Raw genomic sequence first — 22396 nt, forward strand, 5'->3', positions numbered from 1 at the left:
TAAGCTGGCTAGTAGGAAGTTTAGACTTGAGATTAGACAAAGGTTTCTAACCCTTAGAGTGAAGTTCTGGAACGGCCTTCCAAGGGAAGTAGTGGGGGCAAAAGATCTATCTGGTTTCAAGATTAAACTAGATGGGTTTATGAAGGGGATGGTTTGATGAGATAACAGGATCTTGGTAACTAATTGACCATTCATTATCAATGGGAAATAGGTCAATGGAGGGATGACAGGAGTTACTATAGAGAACTTTCTGGGTGTCTGGCTGATGAGTCTTGCCCACATGCTCAGGGTTTAGCTGATCGCCATATTTGGGGTCGGGAAGGAATTTTCCTCCAAGGTAGATTGGCAGAGGCCCTGGAAGTTTTTCGCCTTCCTTTGTAGCATGGGGTACAGATCACAGCTAGAGGATTCTCTGCATCTTGGGGTCTTCAAAGTATTTGAAGGCTTCAATATCTGAGATATAGGTGAGAGGATTATTCTAGGAGGGGTGGGTGAGATTTTGTGGCCTGCACTGTGCAGGGGGTCAGACTAGATGATCATAATGGTCCCTTCTGACCTTAAAGTCTATGAGTCTAGATTGATCCTACTTTATACTCTCACTCATGGGAGAATATTGAATAGAATCCTCAAAAGGTGTGCAATATGCAATGTGAAACTTGGAATGCACAAAAACCAAATTCTGGTTTAAGTTCTTCAGTTTTTTATAATTCTCTTCCGCGGTGGACCGGCTGAGTGGCGCAGAAGTCAGCCGAGTGCCATGGCGGGAGAGGATGGGGGGTGGGGCAGTCACGTACATGCCCAGGGGAGCATGCCCTACATGCCCTAGCCATGTACATCACTGCCCCTCCCCTCTTCGCCTCCCGCCATGGCGCTCGGCTGAATTCTGCGCCGCTCAGCTGGGCCACCATGGGGGCGCCCAAACGGATGCTTGCTCCACTTGCTCCCCCACGGCGGCCCGGCTGAGTGGTGCAGAAGTCAGGCGACCACCACGGTGGGCGTGGAAGGAGGGTAGGGTGGTGATGTGCAGCGTGACAGCAGCTCCAGGCACCGCCCCCTGGCGGAGAACACCCAATAAACCTGGTCTATACCAAATTCATCGTGCAAAAGGCTACTCCCTGAAATAAGGTAAAAAAGTACAAAGTTCAGCATTAAAGAGATTCAGGGATGCATGATATGCTAGCTTTCACTAAGAAATGGCTTCGCCATTCATACTCACATGCTGGTATGTAAATATTACATAAAGGGAGAGACTCTAGTAACTTTGACCTGCAGCTGAAGAACACAGACTGCTACCATTTGTACTTAAGGACAATTCCCTTTGATGGCAGCAGCAGAAAGTCTTTTATCCACTTTGTGTGAACAAATGGCAACCATTCAGCCACATACAGAAAAAATGCGATCTCTGGCTATCAATAAGACAAAAACATGTCATGTCATTAGGGCATAGGTGGGTTCAAAAACAGGTGCTGGGGAACTAGGGAGGAGTTCTGATACATTCCACAGAGACAACTGCACCAGTGGTGGCCCAGCAAAGGACAGTTTCTTTTCTGCAGGTGTGAGGTGGGTTGACCGTCCTCCAATCCTCCTCATGGATGTGTAGTGAAGTGGAGGCAGCACGCTGACCTGTTTTAATGCAGAAGATTCTGTCTATAGCTCTTTCAGGAAAACATGTACATTGTGGAGCCACAATGATCTTTAGGCAGGCCTGGGGCACAATTAATCAAAAGTGGCCAGAGTTCTTGGCCATCACTGCTGCTACTGTGGCTGCAATGGTGGCCAAAGCCTCGGGCCATTTAGATTGCTGCTGGAGCCCTGTGTAGAGTGCTCTGAGCATCTCTTTGGGTATGTCTACACTACAACGTTAATTCGAACTAACTTAGTTCGAATTAGTTAATTCGAACTAAGCTAATTCGAACTAACGGATCCAGACTAAAAACCTAGTTCGAATTAACGTTTTGCTAATTCAAACTAGCATGTCCACATTAAGTGGACCCTGAATCGGGGTTAAGGATGGCCGGAAGCAGTGCCAGCAGGACATCAGAGGATGACTTAGAGTGTGGAGATGCTGTCTCAGGCTAGCCGAGGGCTGTGGTTAAACGGACCCGACCCCCACCCCTGACAGACAGTTCTCAGGAATGCCCCGCTTGCAAAGCAGTCCTGGCTTGGAGTGCCCTGAGTGCCCACACTGGGCACATCACAGCACTCGGCCATCAGACCGGCTGCACTTGCCGCAGGCTGCCATCTGGGGAGAAGGGTCAATTGGGGGGCTGCAGGAGAGCTTCCACCCCCAGAAGCCTGCAGAGCCAGCCCAGTCGTCCCCATCGGGGGCTCGTACCCCATTCCTCCCTCACCTCCTTCCACTTACCCTTCCCTAGCCCCACTTCCTGGTGTACAAAATAAAGGACACGTGTGGTCAAAAATAGAATCTCTCTTTATTGAACAAAACTCGGGGAGACTCGGAAAAGGAGGTGGGAGAGGGGAAGAGAGAGGTTGGGAGAGGCGAGGGCAACTAAAATGATCAGAGATTTGGAAGAGGTCCTAGATGAAGAGAGGCTAAAAAGACTGGGACTTTTCAGTTTAGAAAGGAGGAGACTGAGGGGGGATAGGATAGAGGTCTATAAAAGCATGAGTGGCGTGGAGAGGGTGCATCAAGAAAAGTTCTTCATTAGTTCCCATAAAAAAGGACTAGAGGACACCAAAGGAAAGGAATGGGTAGCAGGCTTCAAACTAGTAACAGAAAGTTGTTCTTCACAAAGCAAAGAGTCAACCTGTGGAACTCCTTGCTGCAGGAGGCTGTGAAGGCTGGAACTGGAACAGATTTTAAAGGGAAGTGAGATCAAGTCATGGAGGTTGGGTCCATGGAGTGCTATTAGCCAGGGGGTAGGAGTGGTGTCCCTGCCCAAGGTTTGTGGAAGGCTGGAGAAGGATGGCACGAGACAAATGGCTTGGTCACTGTCTTTGGTCCATCCCCTCCAGGATCCCTAGGGTTGGCCACTGTCGGCAGACAGGCTACTGGGCTAGATGGACCTTTGGTCTGACCCAGGACGGCCATTGTAAACTCAGGGCTCAGGGTCGGGGGTCTTAGTGGACCCCCTTGATTCTCTTGCACACCTGCTCCTGGGTGGCCAGGCTGGCAGCTCTCCTGCCCTAGAAGGCCACTTTCCTGTGCCTAGTGCGGAGATCATGGATGAGGTCCCGGGAGCCGCCAGCCTGGTCCCGGGAAGAGGGGGAGGGCTGGGGGGCATCGGGTAGGGGCTCGATCCATGCCAGGTGCAGGGTCTGCTGGCTGGGTGCTGGCAGGCTTGCACCTGGCACGGGCACCGTAGCCAGCCCGTGCCCCTTTAAAGGGTCCGGGGCCGGGAGGGGGGCAGTAGAGTTTCCCTGGTGTTGGCCAGAGTGTCCACCAGGGAAAGCTGGGAAGGGCTAGGCTCCCACTAGTTCGAATTAAGGGGCTACACACCCCTTAATTCGAACTAACTAGTTCGAACTAGGCTTAATCCCCGTGGAATGAGGTTTACCTAGTTCGAACCAAGCACTCCGTTAGTTCGAATTAAATTCGAACTAACGGAGCGCTAGTGTAGCGCCTATGAAAGTTAGTTCGAACTAACGTCCATTAGTTCGAACTAACTTTGTAGTGTAGACATACCCTTTGTGCAGTGGTTCAGATAGCACTGAAGACTAGTTGCTTCGAACCGCCCCTTCTGCCTGTGGTTCTGCTCCTTCTGGGGGCATGGAACCAACCCTCCTCTCTTTTCTGGGGGGCCTGCGGAAGCTGTCACCCCCCCCCACACACACACACACCCCACCACCACCACCTTTAGGCATGGAGCCTCCTCCACTAACCAGCTTCTAGGATCAATATTTTGTCTCAGCTTGGTCCAAAGGGGACTCCCAGATTCAAGCAGGCTCACTGTAGCCACAGGTAGCCAAAGCAAGAGGAAAACCATCTTAACTGTATGTCTGTAGTGAGATGTACATTCTTCTAGTGTGTCAGGCAGTCTTTTAGGGTCCTTATGTCATCTGGTCAGGGATGGTCTGGGAGTCTCCTGGCTTTAGTACTCCCTTCAGCAAGAGGGAGAAACACATCCCAATTGTGAGATTAAGTAGAAAGGTTGCCATCATCTCTATGTTTTCTGGGCCTATTATCTCCAGGAGATAGAAGGACATCTTTCTTTCTTACAGATGCTCCAGGCAACTTCCGCCTTCCTGTTTTTATATACATCTTGAGCTCAGACTGAGCAGCTTCTTCTGAGTAGGTCAATCCTCTTCCTGCTTCCCCTGGAAGATAATCACCCTGTTCTCCATTAAACTTACTTGTACTCCACTGCCCCCATTCTCCTTCCACAATCTTCAGGAAGAAATGCAGAATACAGTCATATTTCTTCATCCATCAGCAGCACATGAAGTAAAATCAAGGAACTAGTCAATGAATCAATTCAGATTATCCAAAACTGCCTTTGAAAGTGATCTAACTCTTTTTCTGCCAGCTTCCCAATTGCAGGCCTGAGGCACTTTTAAATTAGCATATAAAAGCCAAAGTGTAATATTGTTACAACAAAAAGGACTAGAGGTATTTTCTGATTGCATAATCACAAAGTTTAAATAATAAATGCCCAAATGATAGCACTTTCCCCCCAACATTCAATTTTTTACATCACTATGCAAAGCTAGGTCATACATCAGAGTATAGCGGTATGGTTTCTGTTCCAAAACACAGCAACATAATCTAGATTAGCTGGATTCTATTCTCAGATATTCATAGAAATGGAATAACCTAACCTAGTTTAGAGGGAAGAATCCATCCCTCCACGTCTATTTAGACTGCTCTGAGAAGACAGCATTCTGCTCTTTGGTTAGTATTAAAATAACTAGACAATTAGCCCATGATAAGACGGGCTTTTCAGGTCTCTCCTCCATGTCGGTCTTCTTTCCTGAGCTTCCGCTCTCTCGCTCTGTCTCTCTCTTTCTCTTCTCCTCCCCCTCCTGCCTCTCACTCCAGGGACTGCGGAGCCCAAATGGCCTTTTGGGCTCTGCACTTCCTGTGCTGCATGGGGAGCGCGGAGCCCAAACGGTTACTTGCGCAACTTGCTTCCATGAGGCAGCCCGGCTGACCAGTGCAGAAGTCAGCCAAGCGCCACAGCGGGAGACGAAGGACGTGATTCAGGCAACAGCGCCGCCCATAGGGAACGTCCAGGGAGGTAACAGCGCAACCTAGAGGGAACAGCCAGCATTTCAGTGTTACAGAGTCATTGACATTGGGCTACTATATATATGATGGCAAGTTTCCATTAGGAGTTGGTGGGCTGTGGGAAGGTCAGCATTGGACTGGGTAGGCCATAGGACAAAAAGTTTGAGAACCACTGTTCTTTTGTCATTCCCAAAATACACACAACGTTTTACATTAAAATGAAAAATTAATTCAAAAATTTTAAAATGTGTAAAATAGGCCAGCTGGGGCACTCTGCTCATTTAAAGGGCTGTCTGAGAGTGTGCTGTAGGGGATTCATTTGTGCTCCCAGGATGGACAACTAGAGGGGCTGGTGGTGGTAGATGCCTCTCTCCGGCTGTGGCAGAATGCTTCACCCATCATCTGACAGCTGTGGTCTGTACCCAATTGCCATGTTCCTGGGGCAGACCCCATGTCTCAGCCATTGTGGCCGTGCAACTGCTGCAACAGCGAGGCTGCAGTGGCCCATCTTAGGCTGTGGCTGTGGCAGTCTGCCTAACAAGGCCCCAATTGGAGACCCGCCCCCACCTGGTTGCAGCATTCTGGCCTGACTTTGATCCTGGGGCAGGCCCCACGGTCCGGCCTCTGTCTGGCCTAAGGAAGTGTTGGCAGTGGCCCTCCTCTGGCAGTGGCACAGGTTGGAAGAGAGGCCCTGATCTGTTTGTGGTGATCTTGGCTCGGCCCCTTGTCTGGTCACTGTTGTGCGGGTGCAGCAGCCCACTCCTGCAACTCCCACACTCACCAGCCCCCTGCTCTGATCCCCTCATTCACCCCAACCCTGACCCCTGTACCCCAACAACCACAAACTGCACCCCAGCAGCAGTAGAAATCCCATTAAAGTCTGTGATTACAATGTTTCATTTATGCTATTATTAATTATCATGTCAATTATCAATAATATTATGTTGTATATTTTCAGGAACGCAAATGGGCATTCTTATACAGCTCTTTGTTGTGCACTTGTTCTGAATTTTGATGTAGTTTGGCTCTTTGATTTGAAAAAATTGTCGACCAGTGAACTAGGGATAGGAAGAGGCAGGTGGGTGGACATGAAAGCCCAGTGGTATTCCAAATTTACCGGTTCCCTACACAGCTATGTATATATAAGGACAGCCCTGGTGCTTAGCTCAGCAGTACCCTGATCTACCCTATTATAAATAAATGTTCTAAACTTGGGAAGTAACGATGGCTTCAATTAACACTAACGTTCAATTAAAAACTAGATCGTTACCAAATAGAAATGTACTCTGAAGCTCAGACTATATAGCCCAGGGAGGAAATAGGGTTTCAGAGCCTGAGCCACATAGCTCTGTTTACTGCCATAATGCAGATTAAAGTCTGGAGAGGAGGGTTGCCAGATGGCTTAACCAAAAATCTCGAATACCCACCCCCCCAAAAAAAACATGGGGGAAAAAATTCTGTCGAGGAAACAAAAAAAAGGGGGGAGATCAAAGCTGTTGAACAAAAAAAAAAAAAAAAAAAAAAAGACCCCAAGAGTTACGCAGAAAAAATACAAAAAATAAAACAGCATTAAAACAGTACGGCCCCTTTAAGAAAAGTCTTTAGGCTTTTTGCCAGCGGTCATCTCATTTTCTTGATCAGAGCCAGAAGGCAGCTTCTCTGTGGAACCAAGTAAGTGGGGGTGGGGGAAGGAGGTTTGGGGCTCTGAAGGGGTGGCAGGAGCTGGGCCCGGTTTCTGTAGGATTGCCAGGTGTCCACTATTTTCACCTCCTGACAGGGAAAAAAAAAATCAGAATATACCAGACATTTTAGGTATCCAGTATTTTCTGCCTTTTTTAACGGACAGGAGGTGAAAATACTGGACTGGCTGGATCAATACCGGACACCGGGCAACCCTACTGGAGAGCCAGGATCTGAGACTCACCGCTGCAGGTTTGGTTTTTTTATTTGTTTGTTTTTGTTTTTTTTGTTTAGCCATATACCCTTAGGCTTAAAGGTGACAATACATATCTGTCTTTTAGAGAGAAATTGAAAGCAGATCTTCTTGTCTTTCAGGTGGGTCATTAGTAATACAAGTCAACATTTAAACCAAGATCAGGGCCTAAGTTATTGTAGTTCAAGGGTTCTCAAATGTCACTGCACCATGATCCCCTTCTGAAAACAAAAAATATTTCATGACCCCAAGAGGGAGGACTGATATCTGAGTCCACCCGAACTCAGTGCAGAATCCAGGCCTTGCCTCTCTGGTTGGGGTGGGAGACTGGAGAAAAGCTTGAAAGTCAAGGATTTCAGCTCCAGGCAAGATGTCTGCAACCTGATCCTTTCTGTCCAGGGCGGGAGCCCTCGGGCTTTGGCTTTGCCCCCAAATAGAGGGACTTGAGCTTTAATCCTTGGCTCTAGGAACTGCAAGTCAGTCCTGGAAAGCCCATTTAAAGCAAGAACCACAGCTCTCACTGTCGAGAATGGCATGGTATCTCTGAGTTATCATCCAGGCCACACAAACATAATATGTCTCCTCCATTTTCAAGATCTTAAAATAGCAGACTACAGTTCCCCATCTTATTCCACTTGTCATTCAGTGATGATCCGAGGGAACAGTAACGTATTTCTCTATCCTCAGAGGGGTAACCAAGTTAGTTTGTAGCTGGAAAAACTTAAAAAACAATGAACAATCTAGCAAGACCTTAAAGCCTAACAAAACATGTAGATGGTATCATGAGCTTTTGTCGGTACAATCCGCTTCTTCAGATGAATGGAAATATTAAAAGTCCAGTTCCAAAATAAATAGGGGATGAGGAGGAAGGGAAAAAATAGTTAATTAGAGTGTTCATGTTACATGAAGCTGATAGAGAAGGTGCAAATTGTTCTTAAGTACCCATTGTTTGGTTGATTAAGTAATTAGGATGTGGAAGGTAGTGTGCTAGTCAGGTGATGTCTTTATGCATTTGTGATGAACTTGTAAATGAAGTTAAGTTCCAATGCTTCCCTGTGTATTTGGTTGAGGAATTGGCCTGAAATGAACAACACAGTGACTTTGAGATCCATTAATGAGTGCCCGGGCAGGGTAAACTGTTCTCCAACAGCTTTCTGTGTGTTGTCTTTTTGGATATTTGATTTGTGTCCATGAATTCTTTGCCATAGAGACTGTCCAGTTTGGCAAATATACATGGAAGAGGGCATTGCTGGCATTTGATGGCATAGCTCACATTCCTGGATATGCAATTAAATGAGCCTCAGATGTTGAGGTTGATGTTGTTGGGTTCAGTGATGAAATTGCTGGTGTGGATGTGTGGACAGAGTTGGCAGTGGTACTGATTGCAGAGGTGGTTTCCTGGACGATTATGATGGAGGTGTGCTGTGTGGTTACTGGAAATAATTTGTTTGAGGTTAGGGGGATGTCTGTAGGTGAGGATTATAATCTGTATATTATAGATTATGAATATTTAAAAGCATTCTCCTTGCAGATTAAATTTACCTTTTGTTGTCAGACACACACTTTCAGCCAAACAGAACTATGATTAGCCAGGTAGATAAACTATGTGTGAGCTTGCCATGACTATAGCTAAGCCACAGCCACATTAGCCACTGTCTTGAAACATGCATCATAGAGATGTGCACGTATTGATGCAGGGTTAATTTACATTAGGTCACAATATGTTGCAAACTGTTTGTGTATGTCTACACTGCAAAGTTAATTCGGAAAGACGGTTCAGTTATAGGACTAGTCTGCAACTGGCTGGCCGACTGACTTCTCTGATTGAGTGGTTACTCTGTTATTAGTGCTTGGAAATGGGTAGTGTATGTTTGTCATTTAGTGTGGGGGAGTCACCAGGCCCTGCGCTCCCATCCACAGTCAGATGTGACTCTCAGCTAGCAGGTAGAACAGAAGGTTTATTGATTTTCAGGGACACAGCATAGCACAGGATCATTGTTAACACAGGAACCAGGAGCATTCAGTGCCATTTCTGTCATAAAGTAGGGATTCTGGACCCTGTTCCTCCTTTCTGCTCTAATACCCCCTCTCTAAACCAATAGGCTGTGTCTACATTGGCACCCCTTTCCGGAAAAGGGATGCTAATGAGACACTTCGGAATTGCAAATTCCGCGGGGGATTTAAATATCCCCTGTAGCATTTGCATGAACATGGCTGCCGCTTTTTTCCAGCTTGGGGTTTTGCCGGAGAAAAGCGCCAGTCTAGACGGGATCGTGCGGAAAATAAGCCCTACTTTCAAGTAGGAATAAGGGATCTTCCGGAAAAGGGCTTATTTTCCGCAAGATCCCGTCTAGACTGGCGCTTTTCTCCAGCAAAACCCCGAGCCGGAAAAAAGCGGCAGCCATGTTCATGCAAATGCCGTGGGGGATATTTAAATCTCCCGCGGAATTTGCACTTCCAAAGTGTCTCATTAGCATCCCTTTTCCGGAAAGGGGTGCCAATGTAGACACAGCCATAGAGACTGACCCATTCCCCCCAGGCCCTAGTCCCCAGCTTGGTGTCAGCCCTGCCTTGCTCTTTGTTCCTTTTCCAGAGCCAGAGGTGCTTCTGCTGCCACCAGGCTCTGCTGTGCAGGACTTGAGAGACTATACATTCCTCCACAGTGAGTCATGACCAGCCTGCCCCTCATCATCCAGATAGTGTGCTGTGCCCAGGGAAACTGAGCATGCACACACACGCAGAATTATTACAGAACAGCACTGGACAGAAGAATCAAATACAACACCACAAGGCAAACAGAGTAATACAAAAGTTTCAGAAGGATAGCTGAGTTAGTCTGTAACAGGAATAACTTAAAAAAACAACAAATAGTCTGGTAGCACTTTAAAGACTAACAAAACATGTTTTGTTAAAGTGAATACAGTCCAAATACAGTACCTGCTATTTCACATTATTTTTATATATATGTAATGGCTGCATGGCTTTGAGCTTAGGAGTAAAATGGCACTGATCTTAATGTTAAAGTCTTTAAAATGGTAAAAGAACAGGGAGATGCTCTGTAATAATTTCTGAATACTGTATGTTACCTGATGTTGGAATTCTTTTCTGTGGCTCCAAGTAACACTTCTTTTATGGTTACATGACAATGGAAGGGCAGTGGGCAGGTGGAGGTTAGCTCAGCTCCCCTCTGTAGGCAAAAACTCCATCTACACTACCTCAGAAAGGCGATGTAAGCTATGCAACTCCAACTATATGGTTCACATAACAGGAGTCGACATACTCTAAGTCAATTTATCACAGGTTCTACACCCTGGGGGCTCATCTACACTACGGGGAACAGTCGAAAGAAGATCACAGAGCTTTTGAAAGTGGAAGTAGTTAAGACATGGCTTTTTCAGCAACCCCCCCCCCCTTGTCAAAAAGTTGCATAACATCCTTTTTTGAGGAAGAACAGCTTTTTGATGAACAGGGCGGGGAGGGGCTGCTGAAAAAGCCGTGTCTTAACTACTTTCACTTTTGAAAGCTCTGCTTTCAAAAGTGCAATCAGAAGAAGATATGCAAATTGTCACAGAATTTGCATATCTTCTTTCAACCGTTCCTCATAGTCTAGATGAGACCTGGCAGATCAATGGGAGAAACTCTCCTGCCTACTTCTCTTACTCTTCTTGTCTGGAATATCGTACTAGAGTCAACTGGACAGTGATCTGCAGTCAATTTGGCAGGTCTTTACTAGACACGTTAAATTGACCACCAGTGAATCCATCTCAGAGTATTGATCCAGGCTGTCGTGTAGATGTAAACAACTTGTATGCTTAGAGAACAAAGAACTTTGATTGTGTTTGATGGAAGTCCCTCAAGGATAGGGCATGGAGTCTTATTGGTAGTAGACCAAGACCCAGACCTCCCCTAAGTTGAGAAGTCTGGAGCAAGATGGGTGAGGATTTGTCATAACCGGGAGGGTTTGCCCAGAACCCAGGGACTAAGGGGTTAACCATGTCTCCTGTCCCTAGCCAGGTAACTTGTCAGCCAATAGCAATGTGGTAGAGATTTCAAACTGGGACAAAGGAATTTTTATCTTTTCCCTCCTTTGTCCAAGTCAGAGCGGTTTCTCCCAAGTAACAGGGAGATGGGAGGCTGTCTTTCTCCAGGAAAAGTCTTCTCACAGTGTGTAAGTAGGGCAAAGATTAGTTAGTCCATGAGGTTTTATTGTTTTCTGGTTTGGGAATTTGGAACTGAGGTCTGAGCTGTTAAAAGTGTTTTTTTTTTCTTCTTTTTTTCTTAAAAGTGTTTTTCTCTCTTTTGTAATGAAGCCTTCTAACCCGGAGAATTTTCTCTGAGTATATCAATTGGTGGCTCTTTTCCATCTAGCCACTTCAACTATACTTGCAACTGTAGTTTTGTTTTGATAATAAAAGTTTGTTTCCTTTTTCTAATTAACCTGGTATTGGTTCATTTTGGTATCATAGTTTTACCTTAGGGATGAGATTCCCCAAGTGATCTCTTCCCTGGTTTTTTGTGGAAATATTTGGGTGGTGGCAGCGGATATTCCCCAAAGTCCGGGTATTAGGATGGGGCGGAGGGGAGAATGTTTTTGTACCAAAGCCTGTAGAGATAAGGTTTTAGGGTGCTTTTGCGGGCCCCCACTTCTACATTTGTCATGCAAGAGTGGGGAACATCCTTGACAGTATTCAACTTAGATAGAGAGACATGTGCATGGGCCTTTTGTTGTGTTAAAAATCCTTTTTCTCTTAATGTTATCTGTTGTTCCTGCTTTTCAGATTAAATATCATGGGGTTTTTACCAGGTAGCTGTGTGTCATTATATTCCTCACTGGTCACAAGCTCTACCCAATCAAAGCTGTTGGTGTGAGCACAATTCACACAGAGGAGACTGTAACCAACCACCTGGCCTAAGAATTGGAGAATCATGAGATTCCACAGTAAGGAAACTAATGAGGCCTGAGACCAAGGGAATGCACCCAGAGAGTTCTGAGAAGGGATTAGAGGCACAGCTTGTTCTGTATCTGTAACAAAATGCCTGTTGACTTCAGTGGGAAGTTTGCTGGATTAGTAGCTTCACTCCTTTGGCTATTCATTAACATGTTGGAATCTATCTAATTCTTTAGTCATATCTGATTCAGAATTCCTTTCCCCCAAATACACCTGTTCTGTTTCCTTCCTCTAATTTGCATTGGTGAACTCTCTGCCATTCAAAAGATCTTTTACCTATTAAAAAGGTTTCTTTAACTTGGCTACTAAAAGCTTGCTCCTGAAGCTAATTAAATAGCCCAGAAGTTTTCAGTTGATCATCTTGGGGCTTTTCAAGGAGAGCCTACCCCTCTGTGTCTGACCGTATCTCCTCCTGGGAGCAGCTCTTTTAATGAGCACTTCACCACAGGACATCTTTGTTTCCCTTGGAAAATTAAGGCCTGCAGAAAATCCAGTGTGCTGATATAGCAGATCCAATTCATGTTGCTCAGTGAGACACTGACATGTCACAGCAATGTGAAATTCACTGCTTTGAAAAGCTGTCAAGTCACATATTATTGCCTGGTTATAGTCCCTTTGATGGGGACTCGCACCTTGACCCATGCACATTGATAGGAAGGTACATGTATTCCTATTACTTTAAGAACTATGCTAATGATAGTTTTAACTGCTGCTAGGGCCAACCAAGCTGGACAGTAAAGGGAAGGGATGAGATGAAATGCATACCTGCTAGCACTCCAGGTTAGGGGTTAAGCAATAGATCACCAGTCTAATCTGGTAAAAAATATTATGTTGTAAAAATGACATGGCTGACATTCCAGCAGACAGTGTGATAGACAGGAATGGTGAACCTTTGTTTGTGCTATCAGTGAATTCTGCTGCAGGAGATTAAGACTTTTAGAAGAGATGGATATTTTAAGACCACTAGCAATATTTCTGGCATACCCAGTGAAGATAATGATGAGGGTAATCAGATATTATGCTTCTACTCTTAAAATGCTTTTTGGTGAGCTTTGAAAAGAAATATTTCTTCCATGTGCTGTGCAGCATTGCTTAATTCACCAAGGACTTAAGCAAATACATGATTTGTATTTGCTTTTCTCTGAAGACTCACTCCTGGAAACCAAATACAAAACTGATGACACATTCAGATTTTGGCTTCCTTTAAAAGCACTTGGCTATCAAACAACTACACAGACCAGAGTTTTAGCCCCCTGGCTTTCCACCATATGCCTGCCACCATCATCAAGGGAATCTTTGGAAGTTTTCCTGCCCTGTTCCATCCTTCTGCACAGATGATTCAATTAAATGTATTTCAGCATTGTAAGCCACATGTCTCCTTGGATTTTAATACTAGGACACAAGTCTTAGCATCAGTTATTCAGATTAAAAGAAAACATACAGATCTTTCTGTTTTATTGCTTCATCCTAAAAATGAAAAAAACAAACAAATAAAAACCCTCCACAGGACAGCCAATGTATAATTTAGAAATGTCCTGGTGACAGCGAGTTCTCTTTTCCTTTGTCAATTTAAAATGCTCCATGTTGTTCCCCAATGTGTTTTTCACCAGAGTATTTCTCTTATGGGGATTGATTCTGCTCCCAAAAAAGTAAATGGCAAAATCTGGTGGCAGTAGGATCAGGTTCATGATCAGCAATAGTGGGATCGATATCTACTCCATAAAGGGGACTTGACCTCCTGCTTCCTACAGCATCTGCATCTCCCAGTTTCTCGTCTCTTGGGAATTTGTTTATCTCCTTCCAAATTACCTGTAATTAGAGAACATTTTCTCATCTCATGGGGAAACAGGTTTCAAATGATTATTCCATAAAAGCAATTACTTTTGATATTGGATATCTGCACATGTAAATGTAATATCTTTCCCAATTAAAAAAATAATGAATTTTACATCTAGAGAGTGTTGGGATTTTGTGGTTCCCAGAGAGTCAGGTACTGGGCAGAATCAAGGGTCTTCAATTCAATTCAATTCAATTCAATGTGCACAAAGGGAGAGCCCCTGGTACTAAAATCAGCCAGAGCCCCTCGAGCAAAGAGTCCCTCCCCTTGCTGTTTTATAGCACATGGTTACAGGTTACATAACACAAACTTCTAAACCAATCAGATTCAACCTTTCCATATATGGCTTTGTTTATCACATGCTTGTACTTCTCCACTCCACATGTTGAGTTCACCCTCCTCCCCTTGGCCTTTTCAAGGCTGTTGCTAGGGTGGTGAGCCACAGCATGCTTCTTTATGCATACGTACTTTCCAAACCACATTTTGTTTAAAATGAACACATGCATACCCTTCAGTTCCCCATTTGGTTTTGGGGCTAAGAACAATTCTTAGACCCCACTAACACCACTTCCTTGTATTTATTGGGAGCTATAATTGACCTTATCAACACTTAATTAACTGCAGTTTTGGTAACAGAATTAAACAATACATTCAACCTTTAATACATAATGATATCTATACTAAAAGTAATAATAAGTCCCCATATCCATTGCGAAAACACAACTGAAATCCATCCCCAGGGAATCTCTGTTCCCACAATAGCAAACTCTTCTATCCACTGAATCACTGCAATTGCCTTAGCACTTCTTTCATAATATCTTTCACAATAGGAAGAACAAGATGTTCAAGCTAGGCTTACTTTCCAAAGCTAAATACCCAAATCCACACCAGATAGTGGAGTCTTTCTTCACTGTTATATCATCCATTAAATTAAACATTACATGCACCATTAAGTCAGGTCCCAACATTTGGGATAGAGCTTGTCCTGACTCCATGTTTCTTATATGCAAAACCCATCCTCACAGGATGGAACATTGGTCCCATGGGAAAGCTATGTAGTTATCTCCAGCCATTATTACATACAGGCAGTCCCCGGGTTACGTACAAGATAGGGACTGTAGGTTTGTTCTTAAGTTGAATCTGTATGTAAGTCGGAACTGGCGTCCAGATTCAGCCGCTGCTGAAACTGATCAGTTTCAACAATGGCTGAATCTGGACGCCAGTTCTGACTTACATACAGATTCAACTTAAGAACCCGAGCCATCCCATTTGCAGCTGCTGACTTGGAGACACCTGGAGCAGAGCAGCTGGGGTGCTGCTGGGTTGGTCCAGTGGCGCCCAGAGCGGCGCTACAGGACCAACCGACAGCGCCCCAGCTGCTGAACCACAGGCGTCCGGAGCAAAGCCGCGGAGCACGGGGGCAGCGGGACAGCCCAGACGCGCCGTGGCTATCCTGCTGCCCTCGGGCTCCGCGGCTTTGCTCTGCTTTGCTCCCCCTCCCCCTGGTCTGCAGACCTGGGGGAGGGGGAGCAGAGCAGAGCAGAGCAGAGCGGTGGAACACGCGGCCAGCTGACAGCCCAGAAGCATCTGGGCTGTCAGCTGTCCGCGTGCTCCGCTCTGCTTCCCCTCCCCCTGGTCTGCAGACCAGGAGAAGGGGGAGGGGGAGGAAGAGGGGGAGGGGGAGGGGGAGGGGGAGGGGGAGGGGGAGGGGGAGCAGAGCAGAGCAGAGCAAAGCCGCGGAGCACGCGGCCAGCTGACAGCCCAGACGCGTCTGGGCTGTCAGCTGGCCGCGTGTTCCACCGCTTTGCTTCCTCTCCCTGGTCTGCTAGAGACCAGGGAAAGAAAGAGCCCTGTTCGTAACTGCGGATCCGACATAAGTCGGATCCGCGTAACTCGGGGACTGCCTGTACTCAGCTACACAGGTGTCTATGACATGAGAATGGGAGTGGGTGGAAGGGCTGAGCCTCCAATCCAGGAGACCAACGCACAGGAATTAACACCCCTCCAAAGATGGAATAATCATTCCAAAATGCTCATTATCAATAGAGACCACTCCCCTGCCATCATGCAAGGTGAAGACATTCAGTCTTTGAGAACTGTGGCTCTCACCCAACAGGGCACCTGTGACACGAGCAAGTCTCCTATCAGGGCTGCAACTTTCATGTTAACACCATGCCAGTATGATAACACCATTCCAGACCAATGCTTGCTCAGAGATTTTAGTAGTTTTTAATAGATGGCTGAGTACAACAGTGAGGACCTAACCAACTATGTTGCTGAGTTAAGGTGATATCTAATTAATTAGACACGAGCCCTATTCTCACCACAATAAACTGTCATCCCTGCTACTAACAAATTTTCAGCCCAGTCCCTATTATGAGATTTGATAGCTTGAGTAATGGCATTTACAACTGATCCAGTGGCTCCTCCCCAGGTGACACATCAATAAAACACTTAACAATACTGAGAATGACCCTCAAGGAGTCCATAGGGTAAACAGAGATTATTGTGTCCTATGTTGAGTGTCACCCTTGTATACTTTTACTCGTGACAGGTGCACCCAAACTAGAATTCCAGTGACCCAGGCCGCTGAAGGAGTTACCAGGAAAACCATGTGAGGTCCAGTCCAGGCTGGTTCAAAGGTTCGTTTTCTATAGGCTTTCACCAGTACCTGATCACCGGGCTGCACCTCACATGTGTCTTCTTCGCTAGCCTTTGGGTCAGGTTCAGTTTGGGGGTCCTGTGAGACACACTGAGATAACAATTTGCAATATTCAGCAAGCTGGTCACCCATGACATACAATTCCCCCGCTCCAATGCACAGATTTCCTGGAGTCCTCATCGCCCGCCCTGTCAGCATTTCAAAAGGAGATAAGGAATGTGGATTAGTAGAACTGGATCTCATAGACATGAGAACCACTGGTAAATTGGTGACCCAGTCTTTCCCTGTAGCAGAAAACATCTGTTTGGTTAGTTTGTTTTTAATGGTTCGGTTAGCTCTTTCTATTAATCCCAAACTCTGGGGATGGTAGGGACAGTGGAATTTCTGTTTGATCCCCAGTGACATGCATAATGTTTTCATCACCTTCCCTGTAAAGTGGATACCTTGGTCGCTATCAATGAAGCATGGAAATCCCCATCGGGGAATTATTTAGGTCATCAATATTTTAGCTACATCAGACGCAGTGGCCTTGGCCACTGGGAAAGCTTCTACCCACTTAGTAAAGTGATCCACGATCACCAGAACATATTCTTTCCCTCTGCACCTTGGCAGAGGTCCAATGAAATCTACTTGTAACTGTGTGAAGGGCTGTGTTGGTCTTGGCTGATGTTGCATTTTCATTTTCACTGTGGGAGCAGAATTACATTGAGCACATGTTAGACACCTCCTCACATAATCATGCACATTTGCATTAAGCTGAGGATGCCACCAGGTGTCCGACATCCGGTGGATCACCCTCCGTGCTCCATCATGTCCCAACATGTGATATATTTGTATCATAGTTCCCATCAGCACATTTGGTAACACTAATGTGTTTCCTGGGCCTCTCCAAGTGTTATCATCACACAGTTTGCCCCCATTATCCATCCATAACCACTTCTCTGCCCTTGGTGCAGCGTGTTGGATGTCCTGTAATTCAAAAAAGTTTGGGGTTTTATGAGAGGCTGTGTTGCAGCAATCAATTGCATCTCTTTACCTTCCACTGCTGCTCGTTTAGCTAGTTCGTCTGCCCTTCGGTTCCCCTTACTATGAGGGTCTGTCCCTTTTGTGTGGGCCCTCATTTTTATCACTGCTAATTCGGTAGGTTTCTGCATGGCTGCATGAAGTTTCTCCACTATTCCCCCATTTTGTGTTGGGGATCCTGTACTCGTCAGGAATCCCCGATTTACCCACAAGTTAATATAATCATGTACAACCCCAAACGCATATCTAGAATCAGTAAATATGTTTACAGCATGACCTTTCGCAGCTTCACATGCTGCAACTAATGCCTGCAGTTCTGCTACTTGTGCAGATGCCCCAGGCAAACTGCCATGTGCCACCAGCTGTCCATCTTGAGTACAAACGGCCCATCCTGTGTGTCGCTTGCCATCCACATATAGGCAAGAGGAACCAGGTATTTAAGTTTCTTTTACCAATGGAACGTCCATGGGCTCTTCCTCAAGGCAACAATGATATGGGTGTCCCTCATCTGGGGTAGGCATGAGGGTGGCAGGGTTTAACGATGATGCTCTTTGCAGATGTACCGAAGGCATTAGCAAGCTCGTTTCCCATCAAGTCCATCTTGCCATATGGACTGCTGAAGATTTCTTCCCTGATAAAATAGCAAGGACAGTGTGAGGTACAACAATATTTACATCCTGTGAACCAATAAGTGGTGTGGCCTGATTTAGGGCCAGAGAAGCTCCTTCCACTGCCTGAAAGCATGGTGGCATTGCTTGAGCGACAGCATCTAGTTTAGAAGAGTAGTATGCTACTGGGCGCTGTTTGTCCCCATGTTTTTGCGTTAACACTGCTGCCATATGTCCCTCACTGACATGCATGTACAATGTAAAAGGCATTAATGGATTAGGAAGTCCCAACCCTGGGGCAGTACTTAGCCTTTTTTTCAATGTGGTAAATGCCTGTTCACAGTCAAGTGTCCATTCAATTGCCTCATGTGGTCCACCAGCACCCTTCAGGAGATTATTAAGAGGCTGGACAATCCTTGAATAATTGGGGATTTGAGTTTGGCAGAAATTGAATAGCTCCAACACTTTCCTAACTCCCCTGACCGTAGTTGGTCATGGGCATGCATTAATAGCCTCAGTATGGTCAACAGTTAAAAGCCTGTACCCTTTGGATATTAGGTACCCCAGATATGATACTTCCTCCTTTGCAATCTGAGCCTTTCTAGCATTACATTTTACCGCACTGTCTGCCAAGTGCTGCAGGATCACTTCTAAGTCTTTCATGTGCGTTTGGCGATCTGGTGAGGAGATAAGAAGATCATAAACATACTGTACAATACAAGAAGCCATGTCTGGCAGCTTTGCCAGCATATCAGCTAATGCTCTATGAAACAAAGTAGATGAGTTATGAAAACCCTGGCTTATGTGAGTAAAAGTATATTGCTTCCCTTTAACAGTAAATGCAAACCAAAATTCACTGTCAGGCTGCACAGGACATTTTGCTTTTACCATGGTGAAAACATCAAAAGCATGCAGGCCTCCCACGACCATCCACTCCTGCACCTTTTCCCAGAAAGGTAGGTTTGGGTTATTAAGCTGCAAAGATGGCAATTCTTTTAACATGCTCCACAAGTCAGATGGACTCATAGGAGTGTGCTCTAGGCAACTAACAGTAGCAGGGTCCCCTTCCCCTTGTTTAGGATTAAGGACAGTGTGCACTCTCACTGGAGCCATAAAACCAGACTGATATCCCCACATTCCACATGTAGGGTCCAAAGGTGCTGAGGGACAAGATCTCTTTTCCTGAAAGGCTGTTTCTTTATAGTTTTTTGCTTCTATTTGCAGTTTTTCTACCTCTGCTTCTAACTCTCCTACCCTTCCTTTTAGCAATCACACTTTCTAACCAGCTGTTCATAATCAACAATTAAACACATACCAGCCAATTTGTCCTTTGATAAATATTGTGGTTTATGCACAAAATCAGTGTTGCCCACTTGTAATGGGGGTTGGTCATCCTTCTTTCTTTCAGTCTTACAGCAAAGATATCTCAATAAGAAAACTAATAAACTTACTGCTACAATAGTGATAAAAGCACTAATTAAACACTCTTCATATTGTGGATCACTAAATCCCTTCATTTTATCCTTTTTTTTAAACCTAAATATCCTCCAATCTCAAAATCTTTAAATACAATACTGTTTACAAACTAATAACAATTTCCAATTAGGAGATCTGGGCCAGCCAACACATTAACTAGAGGTACTTATGGCTATACCTGCCCCTACACTAATTGTTGGTCCTTATAGCCTCTTTGATTTCCCACTTCAACAACATTTAGTCAGAGGAACTTACAGCTTAACCCGCCCCCACACTAAGTACAGTGTCTTAAGACTGCAACCAAAATGTTTCAAAACTGCAACAAACCCCTTAAATTCCCCAGCACCCAGATTCACTTACTACAAAAGGTGTGAGAGTCACCAGTCAGGTCAGGGACACACAACCAAATAAAAAATGAACAAAATCACCCTCTTACTTGATTGTAGGTCTTGATCCTGAAGGATATTTCTCACCCTGCTCGCAGCACCAAGAAACTGTTGGGATTTTGTGGTTCCCAGAGAGTCAGGTGCTGGGCAGAATCAAGGGTCTTCAATTCAATTCAATTCAATTCAATGTGCACAAAGGGAGAGCCCCTGGTACTAAAATCAGCCAGAGCCCCTCGAGCAAAGAGCCCCTCCCCTTGCTGTTTTATAGCACATGGTTACAGGTTACATAACACAAACTTCTAAACCAATCAGATTCAACCTTTCCATATATGGCTTTGTTTGTCACATGCTTGTACTTCTCCACTCCACATGTTGAGTTCACCCTCCTCCCCTTGGCCTTTTCTAGGCTGTTGCTAGGGTGGTGAGCCACAGCATGCTTCTTTATGCATACCTACTTTCCAAACCACATTTTGTTTAAAATGAACACATGCATACCCTTCAAGAGGGAGTAGCCTATACAATGCTGTGTCGTCTGCCAATTGTATAGCAGTATGACAGTGATGCCAACAAAAAAAGTCTGTGTATGTGGGGCAGCTGTGACTTGGCGCTTATAAACCAGCAAGAAATTCTGGTTTGCACCTTGAGGTCATCCAGGTCATGAACGTTGGAGAAAATTTCTATCAAGGCTCAATAAAGTAATATGATTTCCCCTGAGGGTTTCTTCCCTACTTTGAAAATGAGAACTTGGTTACAAATGGAAGTGCAATAACATGTGCTATTTTTTGCTTATATCCATTTATTAGCTTTTTTTTTTTTTTTTACACATCTTTTCTTAATGTTTCCCATTAGTGCTGATTTTCTTCCTCCTACACGGACAGCAGTGGAACTAATCGTGATTTACACTAACATAAATCAAAAACAAACACCAAATCTAGTATGAAGAATCCTTAGAATCTTAAGTAATAAGATTGAACAAATGGCAATTGAACAAATGCAGTCTGCTCTTTGTATGCAGCCTGCTTATCATCTTAGCTCAGGGCCTCACATGTTCTTCAAGGCAGGCGCCCTGTCTAGTGAACTTTTCTCTGGCTGACATTGGTGGAGTGGTGCTAAGGCTTCTGAGCTAGAACTCATCCTTGCATGAATTAGAACTGCCATCTTTTATCTCATCAAATGAATGACAAGATAGGGAGCTTTTCTCACAGGCTGTGTCTACACTGGGCCACTTATTCCGGAAAATCAGCCGCTTTTCCGGAATAAGCTGTGAGCTGTGTACACTGGCCCCTTGAATTTCCGGAAAAGCAATGACACTGTACTGTAAAAAATCAGACGCTATTCCGGAAACCATACGCTGTTCCCGCTCGGGCATAAGTCCTTATTCCGGAAAAGCTTTTCCGGAAAAGGGCCAGTGTAGACAGCTTTTCCGGAAAAGCAGAAGAAATGGGGAAAAGAGCTTTGGAAGCCACGAGACCCCATAGGATCCTGGACTTCCTGGTAACCCGAGCTCCCTACAAAGCTCGGAGGCTGCTGGGCGCCCGTGGCAGGAGCCTGCCGGAGAGCGTGCTGCTTGAGCTCTGGCACGTGGCACTCTGCTGCCCAAGAGCCACCTCTGAGCCCAGCATGGCAGCTGCGGGTGGTGAGCCACCTGCACCCGCAGGGGAGGAAGCCGCCAGGGGCCGGAAACACCAGGCCCCATCCTGGACCCCCAGGGAGCTGGAGACCCTCCTGGACTTGTGGCAGGAGGAGGAGGGTCTCCACAACCTGCAGTCCCACCACCGCAATACAGACCTGTACACGCGGCTGGCACAGAACCTGGCTCAGCAGGGATACCCCGGCCGCAACTGCGAGCAGGTGTGGTCCAAAGTAAAAGAGCTGGGGCTGGGATATGTGTGGGCCACCGACGGAAGTGGGGCAGAACCCGATGCCTGCCCCTATTACGACCGGCTCCACGCTTTTCTGGGCCCGCCAGCCCCGGAAGCCCCAGCTGTCCCTGTGGACACCTGCCAGCGCCCTCCCATCAACGGCATCAGGCGCCTGCATGCATCTGATAAAGTGGGTCTTTGCCCACGAAAGCTTATGCTCCTACACTTCAGTTAAGGTGCCACAGGACTCCTCGTCACTTTTGCAGATTCAGACTAACACGGCTACCCCTCTGATACTTGACACCATGCAAGTGTAGATGCTCTCTTACGCAAGAAAGCTCTGATGGTCATTTTAGTCATCAGGTTTCTTGCACAAGAAAGTCATGTTGCCTATCTACACTGGCCTCTTGCACAAGAACAGTTGTGCAAGAGGGCTTATTCCTGAGCGGGAGTGTTATAGTTCTTGTGCAAG

General features: G+C 45.7%; 1 protein-coding gene and 1 long non-coding RNA gene across 3 annotated transcripts in view; one reads left to right on the forward strand and one right to left on the reverse strand.

The window, feature by feature from the left end:
• GALNT9 (polypeptide N-acetylgalactosaminyltransferase 9) overlaps nt 1-22396 on the forward strand; it is a 443926-nt gene that overhangs the window by 39743 nt on the left and 381787 nt on the right. The window lies entirely within an intron of this gene.
• LOC142818393 (uncharacterized) lies at nt 13509-18288 on the reverse strand. The gene is made up of 2 exons (XR_012895884.1): nt 18045-18288; nt 13509-13879 (listed from the first exon to the last, which is right to left on the reverse strand). It is a non-coding gene; the product is annotated as an uncharacterized LOC142818393 (long non-coding RNA).

Source organism: Pelodiscus sinensis, chromosome 15 (assembly GCF_049634645.1).
Source record: "Pelodiscus sinensis isolate JC-2024 chromosome 15, ASM4963464v1, whole genome shotgun sequence".
NCBI lineage: Eukaryota > Metazoa > Chordata > Testudines > Trionychidae > Pelodiscus > Pelodiscus sinensis.